Source organism: Manacus candei, unplaced genomic scaffold (assembly GCF_025592945.1).
Source record: "Manacus candei isolate 608988 ecotype Guabito, Panama unplaced genomic scaffold, ASM2559294v1 h1tg000015l, whole genome shotgun sequence".
NCBI lineage: Eukaryota > Metazoa > Chordata > Aves > Passeriformes > Pipridae > Manacus > Manacus candei.
Genome location: NW_026138063.1, coordinates 25,897,156 through 25,917,249, shown reverse-complemented (window position 1 = coordinate 25,917,249; position 20,094 = coordinate 25,897,156). Strand labels below are relative to the sequence as shown.

The window sequence follows — 20,094 nt, the reverse complement described above, 5'->3', positions numbered from 1 at the left end:
CTGCTATGTCCATAATAGGAGGGAGAGGCTCAGAGCTTTATGGAATGCATGGTAATAAAAAGCAAAGCAATTGTCACATGCATTTTGGCTTGAGTCATGACAAGAAGCAGATGTGTGGCATGCCTTTTTCTTCCCTTGCGTGTGTGCCAAATGGCGCAAAATTCTGAAATGTTTTCTGCTTTTTGTCGCAATTTAATCTTCTCCTGAATAAACTGAACACGGCAGTGAGTCTATCCAGAGCATCTGCACGGTTTGACATTTCGGTGACTTTTCAGAAAGTGCATGATTTACATTTATTTTGGAGGAAAGTAGGGGAAGGATTATATTCCTCTTGTGTTGAAAAGATAAGTATGTTTTCAGGATAGAAAAGCATAAAAAGCATAGTCGCTGTTTACAAGTAAGGACTCTGCATTTTAACAGCTCAGAGACCAGCGAACTCTCTTGTTCAAGTCAGAACTTTTTATTTTTGTGTGTTTAGATGTGCATATGTCTGCTCAAAAATACAGGCATTCTTAAATACAGTTTAATCTAGTGACTCCAGTATCACTTGCAGACATATGTGCATATACATGTGGATGGTAACAGGGCTGTCTGTAGGATGTTCTTCCTGATAAGTGTATTGCCAGGTTGTGTTGTTTTGCAGATACGTTACTGGGAGTGCAGATTTCCCCTGCTGTATAAATGTGTTACCCTGGTCTGAGCCTTCCTGAACTCTTGTATTCTGTGGTAGCGAGTTCTACAAGCTGTTGGTGTATGGTGAAGAAGTGCATTTCCTTTCCAGTCTAATCCTGTCACAGAGAAACAGATTATGGGGCTTGTTCTCCTGCCAAATCCTGGACAGCCCTTTTGCAGAGTCAAATGATCACGAGGTCAGCTCTCAGTTCTTAGAAAACTTAGCAGATAGTCCACAATCTAGACAACTGAGTCCATTAAATGAGAGAACTTCCTTTTAACCGTATAAAACTGGGTAATAAACTCTCTTGTAATAATTTTCAAGATGCCTCTTTTGAGATAGTTGTATATTTTAAATATCCAAAACAGACTTGTAAAATGGCTGTAAAGCTGCAAAACGTTTCTGAGCTTGAACCACATTTCAAAAGAGAACAGCCTTTCTACAAACTCAGTGTGTGTAATTGCCACTGTTTTCAATGTGTCTCTTAGTTTGCTAGGCAGTAAAAGTAAACTGTAGTTCTCACTCTCCTCTGGCTTCAGTGATTGCTTGAGATTCCAAAAGCAGTGCAGAGATCAACATAGCTTTTTCTATGCACGGGTGTGAGCAAATGCAGTTAAAAAGGGAAGATCTCAAAAGCAGGAGGAAAATAAATGTCCCTAGGTATTGTAATGCTGGGCTGGGAGTGGCCCGGCTGAAAGATGCTCGTAAAGAAAGGTTACCAGAATTCTTCATCCTTTTAACCTTTCTCTCCATGAGCCTTTATTGATAACAGCAATAATATAACCAGATGGATTTCAGTCATGTGAGAAGGGCTCCTTAACACTGGGTAAAGCCACAGAAGGGGGTGAATGATAGCACAAACAGCAGATGAATCTTTTTAAGAACTATTCTAAATGCTGTTCGTCCCAGCACACCTGGAAGTGTTAGATTTGTCTTTAACCATTGCTGGGATGTGTCTCAACCGCTCACGTAACTCTGAGAGATGTTGAAGAATCCTTAACATATGTTAATGTTCTTAATGCTCGTTTTTAGTAAGATTAGTGATTTGAAGCTTTTCTACTGAAAACCATAAAATAGAATTTCAAGTAGATGTCTTGTTTTAATCAAATTACCAAGCTAAACAAAAGTTTCAGCGACTCCAGTAGCATTAAATTCTGTTTTGCTGGGAGATGGAGGCATTTTGTGACAGTTCCATGTGGACACTAGAGTTGGTTTCCTCTTTTGAGTTCATTAATACGTGTTTTAACTGTAGTTCTTTTTCTGGTCTAAGTGACTGAATTCTTCAGACAATTCACGAGAAGAAATGGAAAAAACCCCAAACCACACCACCACTTCAAGCCATTTTATATTGTGAAATACTGTCTTCTTGCTGTCGTATCCTATCTTCCACAAATAATTTCACATTCCAAGAAAATGAGGATCACGAGCAGGATTTGCTGCAAACGGAATAATCAGTTATATTATCAGTTACATACATCAATATATCCTATTTCTGAGGAGAGCAGAGATGCAAGTTTAGGAGTAGCTGAATGGTTCCATTTGAGCAGAGTAAAGGTGAGCCAGGTGACATTGTATGGCAGTGGGGACCTAGCTGCATCTTTTAATTGCTCGTAGCCAGGCTTTTTTCTGTTGACATTTTATATTTTTTTTTAAAAAAAGGATGAATTTTTGCAGGTATAACCAAATACCACTGAAATTCTTAATATAGTGCACTCAAACATGATCTCCTGGTCAGATGAGAAATCCTTTAGGAATAACAAAATAAACTAAGCAGTTATTTAAAGGAAGCACAAGCTTTGTTAATTGAATTCCCTACAGAAACGGTAATAGGAATTTCTTACTCCTTGTTCACAGCAATAGTGAAATTATAGCTTGTTTGGTGAGAACCTGTAAGAATAATTGTCTGAAAAAATCCCATTGGAAAGGAGAAGATTATACATTAGTCCTGTGCTTCTGAGCTCTGCAGCAGCTCAGCAATCCCACCAGAGTCACCAGGGCTGAGAGAGATGTGGGGATTTGGCAGGCAGCAATATTTCTCACCGATTCAGGATGTGTGTTTACTGTTAAGTATTCAAACCTGAATTGTGTGAATGTGCTGCCCTAAAACAAGAAACCATTTGCTGATAGAAGATGTTTGGGAGGGTAGTTACAAAGTTTAGATTGCTTTTCTCCACCTTATTACCACCACACATCTTGCTGTTTAATGTTGTTAAACATGAGTTTGGTTGTTGTTTTTTTTCCCCCTGCAGGATGTGCACAATTGCAGTGTTTTTTCCCAGGGGACTGAAAATGCCACTTCTGAAAAAAAATCAAAGCCCTAAACCTAAGAACAGTTTAAAACTTGATGAATAAGAGCAATCTTATTCAGAGGTTTTTGCAGAAGGGGCAAGTGCTGACCTGAATTCCAGACCTGAATGCTGACCATGCCTTCCCTCTCTTCCCTCCAGTGAGATGGATGTACCCGCTGAACTCCTGTGACAGTCTAGGGAATGTTCTGTGTGGAACTAGTCACCCTCCAGTCTGTCTGACAAGGAGGGAGAAGACAGTGCAAAGTACCTCTCAAAAATCCTTCCACTTTTATCCCAAATACCTTTAATTCTTCACCTGAAAAGCTTCTTTAAAAAATAAGTTACCTACATACTGAACAACATTTCCTTCTTAACTAGATACCAGTTTTACATAAAAATAAAGGGCTGCTGTCAGCAAGCAGTCAGCTAGGTAAATACACAGTATGAGGTGGTAGCCACTAAATACATTTCTTGCAAAAGTTCTTCCTGCAGCTAGTAGGAATAGGCATGTTATCATTATTTCCTAAGTTTGTTCTCATTTGCCTTGTTCTCAGTGTGAACTGTTTCAGAATTTCTGTCTCAAGTCTCCATCATTTAACAGCTTTGGATGTTTAAGAATAATCCCTAATTAAATCAACACAATTGCCCATCTTTCCCATGGAAAAAGTCATGTGCTGCATTTTTCCTGTGCCCTTGGAGTTAGTGCTTTTTGTTTCCCTGCTTACACATAAAGTCTTCTCCCTCACCTCCCTGACACTCACATGAAACAGAGAGTGCTGTCAAAGATGGCCAGCACTTACTGAGTCACGTTTGTTAAGTATTCCAGGAGAGCAGCTCACTTCAAATGGAGCCTTCGAAGCTTGGTCCCCCAGTTGGTTGGATTAATGCTGAATCAGAAATCCCACGGTGCTGTGGAAAATACAGGCGATCCCCTTAACAAAGCTCCTATCTGACACATTGGCAAGCAAGCTCTTATTTCTGCTTCTTGATACACATTCCACTTCTCTCTCACAGGAATAGGAGGCTAATATCTTGTCAGGGTTTTGATTTATGATTAATTGCTGAAGGACCAAATTTTCTGCAGTACCATAAGATTTGGGAGTGGAAGTATAAATTACTGCATTGTTTTCTTTGACACAAATAGCTGCTTTGGCTTCAGGGAGTTTTATCTTGCCGTGTTTAAGTCTCTTAATGATACTAGCAGGTACTTTTTCTTTCAGAAGATTTATTATTTTCCAGTGAAGAAAGGGATGACAAAAGTATTAAAAAACTCCCAAGACAAACACAAACCTCTCTGCTCTGTTTGCTCTGGGGCTTCCTACTTTTTTTTTCCCTCATAAGTCTGGAGATCCATGTGGAACTGTTGCTGAAGCAGCTGTACTGTTGCAGTTTTGCACACAAGTTACCTTTAAAATTATCTGCAGTATTTCGTTTTGTTTGTCTCTTTATTTGATGATTCTGTTTGTTTTTTTAAGACAAGCATCCTTTAATGGCCAGAACATTATTTTTCTCTCTGTCATACATCAGAAGAAGAAATAACAGTGAGACTGTGCCTTAGGAGGAGAAGTGTCCTAAAACTTCTGGGCATAAATTTCACATTCCTGTTTCCCTCGTGTCTGTTAAGTAACATTTTCCTCTGTCTTGACAGTTTGAACTGTGTTTGTCAGGGTTTTACAGCCTTAGAAACACTAACAGGCAGTCCACAAAGGCACGAACAGGTAGATAACTGGTGGTGACACTGACAGAGGTGACAAGTGAGCATCTGTGTCACTTTGCCTATTGACACTGGGCTACAAGGAGTTGTGGCAATTAAAAAGTAAGAACAACATTGAAGAATTAAAACTCTTTTGACAGCTCTCTGAGGGTACACGTGTGCATGGCACGATGTGCTGGAAAAAAGGTACTGAGGGGCTTTTACCAAATGGGAAGATTAATCCAATTCATTCTACCTGATGGAACAGCATCATTTTGATAAACTAATTAGCAGCGACAGACTCAGTCCTTGGGGAGATGCTTAACCAAGTCCTGGCTCATTTCTTTGAGTCAGCCCCAGAAAGTGTTTGGCTGTCAGCTCCATCCTGACTGCTGCCAGTCAGCAGATTTCCTTCCAATAAATTAATTCCAGGCACACCGTGTTGGCTTGGCTGTTCTCTTTCAGGCTCAGTGTTGCATCAGACTTTGAATAAAAAATACTTACAGCTTTACACAGACATCTTTGCTACCTCTCAGGTCCACTGCACTGTTGTTTCAGCTGGCATGCAGTGCATCCCTTACAAGACTTTTCCCACATACTTGCAAACTCTTGACCATTTTGGCATTCCTGCAGGATTCTTCATTAACTGGTCTTTTATGAGGAGGGAGGAATTTAATGTATAAGATTTTTCTTGTTTAAAAAAAAAAGAAAATAACTGTAAGGAAACTAAAAATTCCTTAAAATGTTGACGTGACAGAAGTTAGATATCACTTTTATTGATCATATGTTTACTTTCCTGTGTAACTCTCCATTTGACATGTGGCTTGAAATGTGAATTTACACAGAATTCCGTATTTGGAAAGGCTAAGGTTAATTTTGCTTACGGAAAGGGTGTTTGATTTTTTGGCTTTCCTCATAGTTCTGAAAGAAGAACCTTAAATAGCTTCGAGTTATAGGGAGGCAGGGACAGGGGTATTCTTTGCACCAACAATACAGAAGCAGTTCTTCCTCACTGTATTTCAGCCTTCGGAGAACTCCTGGCAAGACAAAGTGCCAGACAATGACTTTTCTCCCATTCTCACCTTCTCTCTTGTTGTCCTTTCTCTGACACTGCCAGGTACCAGTGGTGACTTGGAGCAGCTCCTGGTTCCCTGCAAGCGCTCTTGGCCAAAGCCAGTCCTGGGGGTGACAATTTGTCACTAAGACCAGGGAAGAAATGACAGCAAGGCTGAAGTAGGCAGTAGAGGTGTCAGTCTGTCTCCTCCCCTGAAAATATGCCTGAGATAAAGGAGAGGAAAGGCAAACATTTCGGGGTTCTTTTCCATAGAATTGCCTGTAACTGGGAATCTTTCCAGGATGAAAGAGCTTTTTTTTAAAAAAAAAAAAGACCCTAAACCAGTTTGTACCCCAAACATGAGACTTCTGAGGGGCAAATGGGAAGACGTCCACAGTTGTCACTCTGTCTGTGTCTCCTAGTGTGCAATGAAGGACTTCCATCGTTGAAGGAGTGCTGTTGGGAGCACTCTGACCCACTGGCACAACTTGCTCTAGAGTAATAGCCCACACTAAGTGCTCTGTGGTTGTAAGGAAGAAAATGTGTGTGGGTTTTTAAGGAGTTTGTAGAAAGAAGTAATGAAAGATTGCTGTCCCTTAAGGCCAGTAACACTCCTGTGCAGCCCACAGGGGAATTTCACCCACAGAAAATGGTTTTCATATGATGTAGAGAAAAGATGACAGAAAAATTTCCCAGTCTTGCAGAATTGGCTGAAGTGCCCGAGTTATATTGTCCCATCTTCCCAGGCTGTTTGATGATTCTTTTTCATTAAATAATAGCAGATAGTGCCCTTCAGGCAAATCTAGTAAGTGAAAGCAATAACGGGTTAGCAGCCACCAATATCAGCAAAATAAGGTTGCACACCAGCGTTCCTCAGCCCAGTATATATATATATATATATGCACACATCCCTTGGCTCAAACCCTTAGTTTGAAATAACTGCTTCCCTGCCCCACCATGCAATGCAAGCTCTCCACACCACAGCCCCTTGAAAACGGATATGAGAACATTTCCCAAAGCACCACTTAATGAGCTGTAAAAATGGTTTTTATTTACCAAATCCCAGCAACCCAACCACAGCCTGAGCAATATAACCAACTCCCTGCTCCCTAGAGCTTTGAAGTTTATACTGTGCATAGGAGATAGGTTTTTGAGAGCGAATTCCTCACTCTGCTCTCTCGGGACTGCATTTCCCCCCTTTTCCACACACATGCCCAAGTAGCTGTGCTGTCTCTGGTGGGCCCTGGCACACTGGAGAGAGCAGGCTTTTCCTCCCTAAGTGTGGCTCTGCTGTGTGATTGCTGCTGTGATCCCTACTCTTCAGTAGCCCTGATTCCTGAAGGACATTAATGAGAAAGGTTTCTATTACGTGCATGCTTTGTCTGTACCAGATACAGCAGTGCTGAGAGAGGAATGCCAGGCATTTTTAGGTCAGTGTGAGTTTTGGTTCTCAAAGAGCTCAGTTCTTGTCCCAGTTGCACCAGTGGTGATTAAAAATACCTGCTCTGAAGTTCACGAGACACTTTTTCAACTGCTATAAAGTGATGTCTCCACTGGCAGGCACCAATTCATGCTGGTTTATACCCCCTAACAAGTTGGTAGAAAGACTGAGTCTCTTCAGATGAAAACTGAGTCAGGTCCTGAAGTTTTAAAATGGATCATCTCATTCCAAGTATGCAGGCTTCTAGTCAGCAGTGAATCCAGTGAAGGCTCTGCATTGTGCTTCCATGAAGAAAATTATCGGGGAAGCAATGAGAGTCTCATAGCACTGTCTTGGATACTCCTTCCTCTGGGAGTAGTGTTGCTGCCTGTAACCATGGGAAAAGTGTAGATCCTGAAAATAAGTGAGGATGCCATATTGTGAGAATAATATATTTTCTGCTTGTAATTTAGGTTGGAAAAGCCGCTGCTAATCCTTCTGAAAGTTGCTTACCATGGGTAGAATTGAAGAAAATAGGTTGGCAGAGGACCCAAAGAAATCAGTTCACTGTTTCTAGAAGCATTTAAGGCTACTCAGTACAGTATTTTTGCTATACTGTACTCAATACAATAATTTTGCTAAAATTACTTACTGTCAAGAACTTTTCTGATCTTTACCTCCAACTTCTATAAACATCTATTGGAAAGAGTCTGAGACTTTTTTTGGATACTTTGAGTGTTTTATAGTGCATATCCCTTTTCTATCTGTGTTGTATTCCACCAGGAACATCAAGGTAGGAGAAATAATATATGTCGTATCATTTAATTATGTAAGTCCTGATGGAGGTATCATCTGTATTTCATGTATCTGACCTTTGGGTCAAATCACATTGCATTGTACCGGTAGTGGTGCTGGGCTGTCTATCCCTCACAGTTGTCATCAGCTGCAGTCACATTGTTAAATGACAAAATAGTGCAGAAGCCAGATTGATAACATATTCTTTAGCTCTTTACTTCTTTCTCTCCCTTAGTATACGTATTTATGCCTTAGTTGTTTTTGTAAAATATTTTGGAATGCTGGTCCTCTTGGATAAAAAATATTCAAATTTGTCATCCTATGTTGAAGTTGTGCCACTGATGCAGTATGTATGCCAAATTCAAATATATGTTTTTCCATGAAATCTTAATTAACCTAGCTCATACTAAAATTCAAGATACTTTTTTGCCCAGCCACTTCTCTTGTAGTGAACAGGCCAAGCTGATTTAATACAATCAGTATATGACATTGCTTGAAAAGAAATTATTTTACAGTGAAGCAATAATGCTGAGAAAGCTTGCAGCACTTTTGGCCAAGATCCTCCTAGAAGGGAAAGAAAAGAACCCAGATCATTGTTAGGTTGGAAAGAGTTCATTTTATAGTGACATATAAAAGGATTAAGACAGAAATGACTTTCTAATATAGTATTCCTTGGGATGTGTGCAGTTGCTTGTTCACTTCTTGTATTTGCTTTTACAGTTTGCAGCTCCCTCTGAACTGCTAAACTTGTAATTGTCCACATCTCCTTTCTCTGGATTGCAGCATGTTGTTCACCTAGGGCCCGATGGTGACACCCAGCAGGGTGTGTGAGCATGGAGCTGGGTGGGGCTGGGGATGGAAATGCTGTGTCTGTGGAGAGAAAATAAAAAGGAGAGGGTGGGGAAGAGGTGGTGTAGGGTAATAACTGCCCTGAGTCAAAGGAGTTCAGAAATTTTGATCCAACTTGAGTTTCTTCCTTATGTGAATAAGAAGAAGGGTTTGGTAAGAGTGATGTTTAAATTATAGTGTCGATCTGAGGAGATGAGCTACAATTCCTACTCACAAATATGACTTAGCCTCCCTTTGCCTCAATTTTTTATCAGTTGAACATGAATAACAGTGCCTTTTTTCTCACCTTTGATCTCTGTTACCATCTAAACCATTTCAGGACAAATGGTCAAAATGAAGTTGAAAAAATTTCAATGGGAACCAGCTCTGGGGGCGGCACCCACAATTTCTGCTCTGCTATCCTGGTAAGTGGTCCCTTCTGGCAGGAGAGGTGCAGGCTGGTCAGCAGGGAACACATGCTCGTCTCTACCCTTGCTGGTTTATTTTGTAGAGATGCTTCCAGTTCCTCCAGAGTTAAACAACTTTTCTATTGTCAGGACTGGGTAGTAGAGGATTTTCTTCTCAGAATTGTCTTTGAGGTATTTACTTCTCCATGTCCCCTGAGACAGCCCACAGCCCATAAACTTGCTCCAGTAATTCATGCTCCTTTTCAGGAATGCTAAATGTAAGTTGTTAACCCTGTTCAGGGGACTTTTCTCAGAACAAAGCCCTGTCTCCTTCCTAAAGACTGAATTAGCAGCTCTGGCCCTATCTGGAGGTGCTTATTTTACCCCCTTTCTCTCCCTCTGCCTTGCCACTTGTTAATTTTCGTCCTGTGCATTTTACTGGTTTAGATGGCTTGTGATGGTTTGAACTCTGCCAACGCCGTCAGCGTCTGTTTTCAAACACTGACTCCAACACCCTTGCTTTGGGAAGGGGCAGTACTGAATCCACCCAGGAGGATTATACTGAATCCACTGAGGAGACACCCGAGGACTGTATTGAATCCACTCAGGAGACACTGTGGTGTTTGGCATCTCCTGTCAAGCTCATCCTCTGCCCTTCATTTGTGCTCCAGCAAAATCCTGCGAACACTTTGCATTTGCATCACCACTGGTGTCCATCTCTGTGCTGTAGGTTAATATCTCATGTCAGGGAGGAAAGGAATGTTAAAATTCCTTCCGGTCTGTTTCTAAAGTCTTGCAATGACTTTCCATATGGAACTTCAGTACAAATTTCAAACAATATTATTAATTCTTGGGGCAAAGGAAGGAAGAAGTTAACTCCCAGTTACCTGCAGTAGCAAAAAATCTGCACAAGGTGCAACCACAATTTTTTAATTACACGTTTGCCTCCCTGTGGAGAAGCATAAATGATTACACATAGTACAGGGTGATGGAATGGGACCTTGGATGTGGCTGGAATAACTGAGATATAACTTAGCTACATGACTTCATCTGTTACTTAAAGCCCAGAATTCACTGGTGCCAGTTCAGAAGTTCATAACTTGGGTGGCTGGGAAAGATGGGGTATTTGGATATTGTGGTGAAGGCAGATTGAGTCCACTTGACCAGGATCACTCCCCAAAAGCTGTAGCCCTTTCAGAGGGCCCCCACTCCTCTTGCTTTCCCACAAAAATAGTGCTGTTCCTCAGCTGGTTCAAAGCTGATAAACTCTTACAGTCTGTGATACTGTGATCATTTATTCCAGTTCAGCAGCTCGCCCACCATTTTCCCTCCCAAACCCATAAATGTTTTCTCACCATCATCCTGATTTTCTCCTTTTCTTTAATATATTATCCTCTTGTCCAAGAGCAACCCTGGTTTTCTCATTCTTCAGTGGACAGGGAAAAAACCTTTGGCAGAACTTGCCGTTAGCTTTTTCCTCTGCCTCTTACTTCCATTTTGTTTGAGAGCCTGGTTGTTCTGTCATGTCCTATACTTGAGATGGTGATTTGCTAAATAATATAGCAGTTTCTTGGCATTAGCATTCCATACACCCTCATGTTGGGAATTCCATCTTCTTACTGGTTTTCTCTTATGAAATCCCTTTTCATTGATAAGTACAAGCAAATACGCTCATTTAACATCATTTGTCAAGCCTGAGAAAAGCTAAAAATGTCCTTGTGTTGATACAGCTTTGACCACAAAGGTGTTGTGCTGTCCTTGCTGTTTAAGAGTAAATCAGATATTCAAGTTTCACATACTGTTTCTTGACCTGGCTTGAAGGGACTATAATATTTAATCAAAAATTTCAGAGGGAGAAATCTTAACACAGTCTCACAATTATTAAATATTTGGGACAAATATGCTTTTAAAAGTATGAACAGAACTAGCCAGGCATGTAGAAGGATCCCAGACTGAGTTGGGTTTTTTCCTGCAGCTAAGCATTGTTATAAAAATAAGCTTTTTTATCTTCTTTTTATTGGCACTTTTTCCTGCAGAAATGAGGTGTCTGCAGTCACACAGTATTCTCCTGTCTGTCTGCTCTTAACTTCTCATTTCTTGAATAACTTCAGTGAAATTAGAACTAGTCTTAACCCATTTGATGAAAAGGAAGAAGTCTCAACAATATTAGCTCTACAACTCCTGCAAGAATAGGAGGCAGAGAGAAACCACTTTTCCATTCAGTGAAAAACTGTGAGATGAGTTCAGCTTTATTAAACATGAAAAAATCGCCAAGGGAAAGGCTTCATTAATTCTGTTGCTCCCAGCACAACCTGTGTATGTAGCAAGAACACCTTCTGAGATATTTAGTCATAATGTTCATAACTGGAGTGTGAGGCAACAAGTGGCAAGGCTGTTACAGTCAATCTGTCTGGATTGCAGTGTCTGGAGTCCAGAAGTTCCTGACGTGCACTGAGAATGTGGCCTTTGATTTCCAGCTGGGACGAGGCACAAGGGCAGTGATCAGCCAGCCCTTGAGCAGCTCTCTAGCTCCTCCTGCTTGCTCTGCGCTCCAGGCTGGAAGGTCAGTGGCAGTGAGGGGAGATCATGTGCTGGACCTTGTCTAGGGGTAGTACAGGTGGTCTTCTCTTCCCCCGAACAGCAGAGGAACCGATTTGGATCCTGACTCATAAACCCCTGGGTGGAAGGGGAGATTTCTTACTGCTGGTTACGTGTCTGTGTCCATGCACTGTTGGAGGTGTCAGGATTGTTAGCAGAGGTAGGAGCAGGAGGCTTCATTGCTTGTTCACTTTTGTGGGAATGCTGCCTTCCTGTGTCTTTTACACTCACCTGAGTCAGCATATTAACAGCCTGGGGCACTTGACTTTCTTAGTCAGAAAAATTAGTTACGGGAACTGAACTCTCTTCAGTCTTTCACATTTATGCTCCCTTAAAAGGTCTGTATAGGGGATTGGCAGACACACTCAGCATGGGAAAAGAGCTTCATCTTAGTTTTCTAGTTACTTATTGTTTCCCTCTGCTTATGTACATAAAACAAAACCATTCTTAACTGCTAACGGTACAGAGAAGAGGTGCTTGGATGAAGCAGTAAATTTGAGGCCAACTTACAGTGTTTTCTGATTAGTTTTTTCAAGGCATGTAGCTTTTAAGGTTGAGATACAGACGTTTAAATAGTGTCAGCTTTAAGTATTACTGATGGTTTTGGAAATTCTACCCTAAATTGTTGAAAGGGAGGAAACAGACAATAGAAAAGTGATTCCTATGAAGAATTCATGTATAAACCTATTTCCTTGATTTTGGTTAAATACCCTAAACAACATTTTGCCTAATGCATGAGAGATCACTTGCTTGCATGAGAGATCACTTTCAGTTGACAGCCCTTTGCAATTCATTATCTAAAAAGTATCTTTTTATAGGACCTTTCTATGGAAAAATAAGCTCCTAATGGTAAGGGACTCTCAGTTTCTCACCAGTCATGTGAGTTCAGGGAAATCAGCATTTGCAGTGGCTTTATTGCCTGACAGTTCCAAGTCCAGTCCAGAACATGTTGTCAGTTTATATTCTCTGTGAGGAAGTAGGAGAGGTGGCATTTGGGCTCTGACTCCAGCCACTAGCAAAGCTGTGAGAGTTTTGTTCCTTTTTACAGTTTTCTCCTTTGGGTGTAGCATCCTTCATGGTGCAAGAAAAGGAGGGTAAAATCTTGCTGTCTTGAACATCATAGAACTGAGTTCATTTTATTATGTACATTTAAAAGGCAAGGAAGGGTTTAGCTCAGCATTAGAAATTCTGTTTCGATAGAAAGGTGATATTTGCACACTCAAATAAATAAATTACTACCTAATGTTCCATTGTGCTTAATATTTTTCTCTTAAGGACTCCATTGGGTGACAGTGCTGGATTGAATTATGTAGCAGACTGTCTAAGCTGTCCTGCCTCCTACTATTTTTATGTTGTTTTGTCTTTTTGCTTTTAATTCCTAGGAATTGCAGGGTATTCTTTTCATGCCTAAAGGGACAAACTTTTACACTGTGTACAACCAACTTTCTTCTTGAGTCATTACATACTGTTCCTAAAGTTCACCCCATCACATAATTGTAGGCAAAGCCAAGACCCAGGGGAGCTGTTTCCTCCTTTCTGGAATGAGACTGCTTTTGATTCACCAGGGATCTCCCACGTAGCCTTTTCTTTTTCAGCCTCATTCCTTCTGACTGGGTTTTGACCGGAGCTAACAGTTTTGAAGCACACCATTCTCTAAGTGTAATCAAGATTCATGTAATTGGTGGTTTGATTTTCCTGTGTATCACGCCCTAAAGAATTATATTCCCTTTTAGTAGCACTTGGGTTTTCCAGATTACTTTTTGAGCTGCACGGATAACATCAGAATGAAGGCAGCACTATTGTTCTGGTTCCTGGGGTGCCATTGTAAAAACTTTTTTTCCTAAAACCTCCTTCTGCCAAAATATATTATAGATGTAGGGATGAAATCAAACTGCAAGAATCATGAGTGTTTTATTGACCATAAATATGTGCAACTCTGGGGTGTGACTGGTTTTCCATTTATTTTACCAGTAAGTAGGTACATCGAGGTATTTTAAAATGAGTGTCATTAGGTCTTCAAGAAAGATTAACTATGCAAAAACTAACTTATATGTCTTAGCATGTAGCAAATAACTAGTAAACTGAGAGCTTCTAGGTGTGTGCCTAATTAGTTTTGAGGGTTAGACCTGGACAGTGCCACTGGGCTTTTCTCAGATTCATGACGAAGGAACTTGCTCCCCACAAACCTACACAGGAATGAGATTTTTAGTGGAGATATTTCCTGGGTCTCTGGAAAAACCTTCAAGGCTCCAGGGTCTGTGCATGCTGTTCTCCACTCCCTAGGAGGAGGAGGTGGCCGGTGACTTCAGGCCATGCTGCCTCCTGCAGCCCTTGCTGGAGCTCTCCTTGTGACAAAGAGCTGGGGCCATCATGGAGAGAAGCTTTCCATGGACGGGACTGGGAGGGGACACAGCTCTTGTCCTCATTTGTCTCCTTCATCTCATCCATCTCAACCAACAGGAGTACCTTAAGGAAGTTTGGTGCTCTATTCCATTTTGAGTTGTCTGGCAGCAGTTCTGTGGTGATGTGTTCAGTGAGCTGGCACAGTTGTGCGGGTTCATTTGGGCAGAACTACTGGAATCTTGTCACGCTTTCAAAAAGACCATTTTCATGTGCTACCTGTCCTCAGCTCATCCTGAGAGCACTGATGGGGACCTGCAGAGCTGGTCAGAAGGTATCTGCTAGGAGTGCCCTTTCTGCCTACGGTGTCCTTCAAAAATCCATTGGATTTAATTTCCTTGGTTAGGACGCCTGGGGTTTGTCCGCTATAACCAATTTCTTTGACTAACCACATCTGGTCAAAGCAGCATGCACAATGTTTATGTGGCTATGGCAAGTTCACCCTGGTTCTAAGATTTTCAGAAATTTTTTCATTTATGAGCAAAAAGAATACTCAAAATTCTTTTGCTAGCACTTCTGTGGAATGGCTTTTGTTTAGGTTACCTTAATAGACACTCAGACACTGTATGCCAAGAATCAGCTTTTAACACGAGCCAGACTTGTTCTTTGGCAGCCTTATTTATTTACAGATCCATCCTAAAACTTGTTATGTCGTCCTTGGAGAATTCATTTCTGAAGGTAGCAGAAAAAGGTCTGTAAGATTTAATGACTTTGTGAGGAAGTGTTCATTTCCACGGCGAGACTTGGCCTCAAGTGATCCTACAGAGGCTCTGTTCGCAGGCTGAGAATGCTTGACTCGATTTCTTTTGCAGATTCCAGAAGTTATCACTGATGTTTGATACTGTGTCAGACTACCCCAATGACAAGAAGGTATTAATACATTTTCTCCCTGAAACAGTCTGGAATGACAAGAATCTGCAGTGTGTTTTCTGGTCCCTCTGATACCCAGGTCTAGATTAAGACCTATCACAGAGGCTGAGCTGTAACTCTTCTGAGTACAATAAATACAGCACTGGCAGACAGCCAACATTCATAAACCATGGAGTGTGTTTCCTCATAAATAACATTAATATTTTGAAATACTACCACCTTCTGGCAGTGAGAGGAGAGGATATTCAAACCATTTCTGGATGAAAACCATTACAGAGCCTCATGTTATGAGAAGATGCACTTTCTGGTGTTAACTTCGAATTTTACATTCCATTTAGAATCATAGACTAATTTGAGTTGGAAGGGGGGACCCACTAGGATCATCAAAGTCCAACTCCTGGCCCTCCATGGGACACCCCCAAGAGTCACCCAATGTGCCTGAAAGTGTTGTCCAAACGCTCCTTGAACTTTGTCAGGCTTGGTGCTGTGACCACTGCCCTGGGGAGCCTGTTCCAGTGCCCAGCCACCCTCTGGGGGAAGAACCTTTCCCTGACATCTAACCTAAAACTCTCCTGAGATTATTTTCTGCAGGAGCTTTGTTCCAAGGACTTTTTAACATGGATTTCCAATGTGTTCCTGTCAGGGAAAGTGTGTGCTTGTTCTGCTTCATTTTCCATCTTAGTCATTTCTTTTAACAGGTGCCCTCAGTCCTCGCTAGCGTCATTGGGAAGAGGTATTCCTTCCATGCCCCCCTTTTTCCATTGCCCTCTCGAATGTTTGTATAGAATTGTTGTACATACAAGGTGAATCAAGCGTTAACAGGATATCATCCTACTAATTATATTCACAGTTGAAGCCAACATTGATGGTTTAAATGCTGATAAGCTTCCCTGAGATGCATCCTGTGTGTGTCTGACCTCAGAGTCTCAATCAAGGATATTGCATTTGCTTACAGTGAAGAAGTTAATGGGGTGATGTTCCCCTTGTGCAAAGACTCCATCCCATCCACTGGATTCCTTTCTGGGCCTGTGCAGGGGCTTTGAGACAGACATAAGGCTCTTCTTCCTCCCACAAGGGCCTGTAGGGATCAGCTGTGCCCTCTGAGCCCTGACAGAGCTGGACCTCTCTGCTCTCGGAGACAGTGGAAGAAATTCTTTCTCCTTGGTTGTTTATTTCAGTCCGAAATACAAAAGTGTTAGATTATCAACTCTCAGCAAAGAGGAGAATTTCTGTCTCAGCTTTCTGATTCCATCACCAAAGAGAAGTCCACTTACTGGATTCACATAAAAATTCACAGCTGGCAGTTCTTGTTTCATGGGGGAAAATTGATATGCGTTATATATTTGTTTGGACTTGAGGGTTTCTTTTGTGGTGTATAACAATAAAAGAAGTTGTATTCATATATTGCTGCTTTGGACAGCCTTACAGAAATATATGTTCATTCTTTGACCAGGCATCTCTGTAAATAATCAATTTGCAAATAAATTTTAATTTTTTTACGCTGAACAAGAAGGCAGACACTGGCAAGCTCTGTACTTCATAGGTACAAGTTGCAGGGCTCTGCTCAGAAGACTGCAAGTTGGATGTCATCTGAATCTGTACAAAGGGGCTTGAAATACAGAGGCAACCTTATAGAATGGCCATGGTAAAGCTGAAAGGAGAATTCAAGTGTCCTGACAGTGGTCTGCCTGCAGTGGCTCATTCTCATTGTAATATAATCTGATAGCACAGTAATTTAGCTGCTTTGAACATTGTGATAACTTGTTTATTTCGTTTTACCTAACAGTGAATATCACCGTTGTCTTCCTCAGCTTAAAAAAACTTAGATATTTGCATCACTTTTCCATGCCACTGAGGTATAAAGATGGTTAATATTTTCTCAGAAAGAGATTGAATAATGACATTTCAATGTTGTGATTATGCTGACTCTGTGAAAGGTGCAGATTCCTATGTAGGTAATTACCAAAAAAAAAGTGTACTCTAGGAAACTAATTATCTTTATTCCTATCTGACAGTGATTAATTTATAGCTGAACAGATGCTACGCAGTGTTAAACTGCAGTAAATTCTATCTTGAGCTGATAGGCCCAGCAAAGGAGACAAACAGAAAGTAAGTGTAGTAAAAGAGAAATTCAATCCCACTTGAAGTCTAATGGATGTGAATTGGAGAGTCACATGGGAAGTAAGCTGGGAGTTGGGCTGAGAAGGCAGCCCAGAAATTGGGATCCTTGAGCAAACCTGGCTGCCTGAATGGCACAAAGACTGATCGCTCTCCTGGGCACTGAGGCTTTGTCAGCTCTCTGGATTTCTTGTTCTGAATTTTGAATGCCATGGTGTGCAAGTACTGCAGTCATATCAATAGGGCCAAGAAAAGAGTTATTCCCTTAAGCTCTCCATGTCTTAGAACATATCTCTTTTAACTTTCCAAGTCCAGAAGGAGAGGAGGAGTGGAATATAACATTTCCCCACTTCACAGTTTTTCCTTTTTCTTCCTTTCCTAGTGGAAGATACAATGGAGTAGAAACCTCCCCACTCTTTTAGCGACTCTTTGACTGGACTTGTATTCTCAACTTCCTTACACAGACGTGGCTCAAATTCACAAGATTATTTAAATTTTAGCTTGTAATTGCGAATTTCGGGAAGGAATATTATCGATGTCCCACCAAGTCTTTCCATTTATAAGAGCATACCTTTAGAAGGGGCACCTGTAGATCTGTTGTCCTCAACTGGTGATTTCAGTAGAATTTCACATGGCAGAGGGAGAAGTCAAAGCAATGTAGATTCTTAGGCTGTGACCCCTTGCAGTCACCTGACTGTATCAGTAATCTGTGTTATTCAGTTGGATTATGCCCAGGTGGTGAGACTGTGTGTTGAGATGTGTGGCTGAGCGGGACCTGTAAGGACAGTGGTTAATCATGTAAATTAAAAAAGGCAATCTGGGATTGTAATTAATGAAGATGTTATGAACAATCAGAGGAAGTTTTTTTGAGCAGTTATTGTTCTTTGCTAGTGATTATTTATACAGTCTGGGAGGGCAGATGCTGCAGGTGTTCCTGGTGCAAAACTGTCCTGATCTGCCAGTCTGCACAAGGGCAGTGTGGACCAGAAAGGAAATGGAGAAGTGATTTTTCAGGAAAATAAGGTAGGATGAGAGGGCAACTGGTTCATTCCAGGGGGTAACCCTGGAAGAAGCCAAAGCTGTTCTGGGTCATAGAGAGCAAGTGCAATCAAATTTAAAATGGCACCAAAATGCTCCTTGCTGACTTCAGTAGGAACATGTCTCAAACTGAGCTCCCTCGTGGTCATTCTCATTTGCTTTTGTTGCATCGGGCTTTGAGACCCAGTGGAGACAAGGCTGTGTTTTATCTGCTTGGAGCCCAGAGCTCGTTAGAAAGGGGACTGCACACGTCAGGAACCGAGGAGAAGGAGACAAAGGAACGCGCTGTGAGATGGCTCCATTTACTGTGCTGGGATAAAGGCATTATTATATGGACTAATTTGATGGGCAGAGCCTGCTACTCCTGGGGACCTGTCTGCAATAGAGCAAAGGTCCAAAATGTATACACAATCGCTCTGTTATGTAAATCAGCTAAACTGCTGGGAGAAAGGTTGTAGCTCTGAGACGGGGGCAGGTGAAGGAGGGGGTTGTTGCCCATGGGGACTTACCCTGGCAGAGAGAGAGAGAGAGAGAGAAAAGAGATGACAGGTCGTTTGTTGTCTGCAGCTCATGAAGGGACTGGCTGTGAGATGGGGAAATATAATATGCCCTTTAGAACCACTATATATAAATTGAGTCTGATTTATTGTTTTTTTTTTTAATGTCCAGCAGAGTTATGAATTTTAGTTTGAAGGCTTGTATTTTAGAACTGTTTTTGAAGATCCCTCATAAGGGATGAGAGGTCAGAGATGCACTGGTTGGTTGTGAATTATATTTTCCCATGGGTATCTGGGGTTTGCTGTCTGTTATTAAGAATCTGAGTGAGCTCATTTTGGTGAGGAGTGTTTGTTTAGTTGCTAAGAGAGCATTTAATAGACTAAATATAATATACTACATGCAGAATACATGTCCAAGATCCAGAGAATTTAATGATGTTACTGTGGGGCATTTAGTATGGTGGTTTCCTGCTAAACTTGATGAGTTAAGCAAAATTGGGGGGTATGCTTGAGAGTTCAATGGAAATTTCTTCAGTGGAAAAGCTCCTTTTAGAATAGCCTGAAATTGTTTAATGATTGTTGCATAGGTTACAACCTAAGGGTCATTCTTTATTTGATCTGCCTTTTGTGTTAAAACTGGCCTGTTTGCATTTTTTTGTTTTACACAGCCAGGAAATGTGGGAGCAAGTGGCAATTCAGTGTTGAGAGGAAAACTGAAATATAATTGTAAAAATTCTCCACATTCACCCATAACGCTCTCCTCCTTTTTTAATAAAACCTTGTCTCTGCCCCTGGGACAAAGGAGAGGCTTATTCTTCTTTTGATAGATTGCTTTTTAGGGTTTGTCCATATGTGAGATTGCATTATTGCGCCAGCAGACCAGTTACTAGCAGTACTCCACTTAATCACTGCCTGCAATTATCAGCAGATACCACAAAAAGTAACAGTCCAGAGGAGCTCATAAAAGGGTCAAGAACAATAGGAGAGAAGGCTGAAGAAAATGAATAAGTGAAAGCAAAAAATTCCATTTAGTATCAATTTCCTAGTGAACTCCGTCCTTTTGTCCACTGTTTCTGTAACTTTTGGGGCAGTTGGTGTTATATCTGGTTTTCGCATTGCCTACTGGAGGGCAGCAGGACACAAAGCACAGAGTGACACACCCTGAGGCACCCCACCCTGCCCTCCCTCAGCAGCGTGTGTGCGGGCACCCAGGACTGTTTGCTGGGTGATCTCTGTGCTCATGTCGCTGAGCTGTGCAGGGTCACTAAAGTCTGCCAGCCCTGTCTGACAGTGTGCAGTGGGATCTTTGCTGGTAATAACAGAACAGAGTTTTGTGGGGAGAGGTGTCTGAGTGGGAGCATCCCCTGCACTGGACAGGTGCAGGCAGGGTGCCCACCTGCACTGTTCATCCATGC

At 41.5% G+C, this 20,094-nt stretch overlaps 1 protein-coding gene across 5 annotated transcripts in view; it reads left to right on the top strand.

The window, feature by feature from the left end:
* Window positions 1-20,094, top strand: part of LOC127468434 (glypican-5-like) — a 407,170-nt gene that overhangs the window by 205,821 nt on the left and 181,255 nt on the right. The gene's annotated exons all lie outside the window — the stretch shown is intronic.